At 41.1% G+C, this 3,668-nt stretch overlaps 1 long non-coding RNA gene across 1 annotated transcript; it reads left to right on the forward strand.

Annotated features, from left to right (window-relative positions):
- Positions 1-1,327, forward strand: LOC147337810 (uncharacterized). The gene is made up of 3 exons (XR_015124953.1): positions 1-131; positions 931-1,010; positions 1,224-1,327. It is a non-coding gene; the product is annotated as an uncharacterized LOC147337810 (long non-coding RNA).
- The last annotated feature ends 2,341 nt before the right edge of the window (positions 1,328-3,668 follow it).

Below are 3,668 nucleotides of genomic sequence, written 5' to 3' on the forward strand. Positions count from 1 at the left end.
GAAGTACTTCATGTGTCTTTGAAGCTAAAATGAGGTCATTCATCAGCTTGTGCAGCTAGTTTTAAAGCATGGTCCTACTGGAAAAATGCAAAACAAATGGAAATGCGGTGCTCACGGTAAACTGCTCAATGGTGAGTTCACTGATCCACTTTCTACATCCAGTGAGAATGTTTCTGCTGTCTCCTGTTTGTCTCTGCAATCCAAGATAGACATTTGTGCGCATTTCTAACTGTGGCTACATTTCTCTATGTGTGTACTATGTGTGTTTATGATTTTAATTATTCACCGAATGCCCCTCTGTCCAACTGATATGATCTGGTCCCAACCCTGATGTGTAGTGAGGTGTTTTCATTGCGTATTTTTGCTTTTTGTAAATGAACGGTTCTATAATCCTCACTCTAAGCTAATCGTGTGTATGCTGTTAGCATTAGCCATGTTGCTAACCAACGGCAGCTACATGTAGCACAAATCAAACAGCGACAGAAAAACACTGACCAGTAAATCCTGTTTTTGAAGAGGAAAATAAAAAACTTAATTGTTAGCATTGGGCATGCTGACTACTGTGCCATAAGGTTAGCATACAGTAGAACAACTGGGATCCATTTAGGGATTGCTATTATAAATGGATGTCATGGATACTCTTATCCACACTCCTTATTGTAAACTAAACAGCATCAAAACGTAGTATGTAAAAAGGAGTAGATAAGACTTAATGGATGTTGAATTTTTAATTATGCTTCCAGGCTGTGAAAATGGCTATTTCTATGTTCCTCATTCCATGTGGAAGATAGTCAAAAGATATCGATTGTATTGTATTGCAGAGTAGTCTGTGACTAATACATGGTTTGTTAATCCTCAAGCTGGATGTGGAACAAAATTGCACAATTTTGCACTGTCATCAAAACTAATAACTTTTTGTTCTGTTGGCAGAGGTCTTAGCACATGACTGGTTGTTCCTTCTTTCTGTTTGACAAAACTGCTGACCTGAAGAAAAATACAAACAGGAAAAGGTATTAATTTTCCACTATATTCATTTTCAAAGATGTGTTGTCATAGAGGAATAAGCAGATATTAATAGTAAAATAATTTGACAGTGAGAGTGATCGCAGAAGTAATTCTTTTCTTAGGAATGTTCAAAGGTGTCTTGATAATCAATGGTCAAACTTTAAATGCCAAGCAAAGGCTTCACTGCTTAATTTTGTCTACTACCTTATTTACTTTAGGCTACCCTGGACCAATCCTTTATGAGAGAATATCATCACACAATATGTGGCAGGATTTGTAAAAAAAAATTAATAAAAAAATGTTAATTCAGATTCTTGCTGGTTAAAAAAGCAACCTTGTGAGATTTTTGTGTGACTTTGAATCCAGTTTCGGTACTGTAGTAATATTTTTTCTGACTGATTGAAAGTCTGCACAGGTGGAATTAACAATGGCTCAGTCCATTAAGCGTCCAAGTAAATAGCGTTTGAGAAAATCAGAACCTCACACAAAGGGGACTGTAGTCATGCGCTTTATCTGCTGTGAACAGTTTTATTGTGAGTACAAAACTGTGTTTTTATGTCGGGCTTGACTGGTGTGTGAAGTCATTGTTGTTTCAGAAAGGAGGCTCATCAAACTCTTAGTTTCAGTCTAATTTAGTCTAGCAGGTCGCGGCAGATGGCTGTCCCCTGTGAGCCTGGTTCTGTCGTAGGTTTCTTCCTGTTAAATGGGAGTTTCTCATTCACACTATCACCAAGTGCTTTTATTAGGGTCAACTTATTGTTGGGTTCTTCTCTGTATCATTGTGGGGTGTTTATCTTACAATGTAAAGTGCCTTGAGTTTACTGTTGCTTTACTCACTTTAAACTAGATGAATTTTTGTTTTAAAATCTTAAAGTTATTTCAGCCTCATGTTCACTTAAATAATATTAAAGATAGTTTGACACATATGTCTGTGAAGGTTCTCAGTCATCCAGGTCATCGTAGTCAAAGGAGCTTGCAAAGAAAAGCGTCTGGACTTCTTTAAGTTGCTTGAAGACGTGGCCCCCCCACACTCCCTAGCAGATCATTACATGGAGAAACCTTTGGAATGCAAGCATGCTGATCCACACAGGTATGCACACATGGGTATTCACAGACGCGGACTAAAGCTTTCTTGGCTGCTGCGTCAAAGCACACTGTGCGCTGTCTATCTTGCGTGCTGCACAATATCGTTTATTATTTAGTAAATATTGATATCTATGACTAGCTAGTTTATTGTGATGGTGCTTTGTTTTCTCTATTATTATGTTGCTCTTTGTTGTTTGCTGTCTCCTCTGTTTGTCTTTTTTGTTTGTTTTTTTTTTCTTCTTCTCCATACAGGTGACCCAGGAGTTCTTTTTTTTTTTTTCTCTCTCTTCCCCCCCCCCCCCCCCCCCCCCCCCCCCCACCGTCTCTTCTCCCCTTTGGTTTTCTTTCTTCCTCTCCCCCTCTTTCTCTCATTCATTCCCCCTGTCCTATTTATAAAAAAAAAAAAAAAATGACAAAGGATGAACTGAAGCTCTGCCATCACGTAATGTCGCATACTGCTGTTTCTGATGTCATTTAAAAAAAAAAGAAAAAAAAAAAAAAAAAAAAAAAAAAAGAAGATGTTTCACCTCTCATCCGAGAAGCTTCTTCAGTTCTAAGGTCAAATGGTGGAGAGTCCCAGATATAAACCTAGTGGGAGTGACCCCCCACAGAGGGACAAAAGGACCCCCTGATGATCCTCTAATCGCCTGAGCCAAGGTGTGAAACTTGGTGTGGGTCCCAATCAGCCAGAGTTTCGGGTGTGTTCATTGTGAAACCTGGCCCCACCTTATCATGCGAATTCCTGAGATCAGATGGCCCAGGATGTGAGTGGGCGTTAAGGCGTCTGGGAAGGGATCTCAAAACTGGATTATAGATGGCAGAGAGTTGGTGTCGTAAACCCCCGCCTCTGTTCAAAGATGGTCGCTCACAGTGGACATAGATGGCTTCTTTCACTCCTCTTTCAAACCATCTGTCCTCTCTGTCCAAAATGTGAACATTGGCATCCTCGAAAGAGTGTCCTTTATTCTTAAGATGCAGATGGACTGCTGAGTCTTGTCCTGTGGAGGTGGCTCTTCTGTGTTGTGCCATGCGCTTGTGAAGTGGCTGTTTGGTCTCTCCAATGTAGAGGTCTGAGCATTCCTCGCTGCACTGTACAGCATACACCACATTGTTAAGTTTGTGTTTTGGCGTTTTGTCTTTCGGGTGAACCAGTTTTTGTCTGAGCGTGTTGCTGGGTCTGAAATGCACCGGGATGTCATGCTTGGAGAAAACTCTCCTGAGTTTCTCTGATACACCGGCTACATAGGGGATGACAATGTTGTTGCGTCTGTCCTTCTTATCCTCCCTCGCTGGTGTCTGATCTTCTTTTCTGTGCTTCTTTGCTGACTTTGCTGACTTGGAGAGACCAAACAGCCACTTCACAAGCGCATGGCACAACACAGAAGAGCCACCTCCACAGGACAAGACTCAGCAGTCCATCTGCATCTTAAGGACAAAGGACACTCTTTCGAGGATGCCAATGTTCACATTTTGGACATAGAGGACAGATGGTTTGAAAGAGGAGTGAAAGAAGCCATCTATGTCCACTGTGAGCGACCATCTTTGAACAGAGGCGGGGGTTTACGACACCAATCCAG

Source organism: Aulonocara sp. 'chitande type north' Nkhata Bay, linkage group LG2 (assembly GCF_057382095.1).
Source record: "Aulonocara sp. 'chitande type north' Nkhata Bay isolate Kocher_YH1m ecotype deep benthic linkage group LG2, A_spYH_male_GT1.1, whole genome shotgun sequence".
NCBI lineage: Eukaryota > Metazoa > Chordata > Actinopteri > Cichliformes > Cichlidae > Aulonocara > Aulonocara sp. 'chitande type north' Nkhata Bay.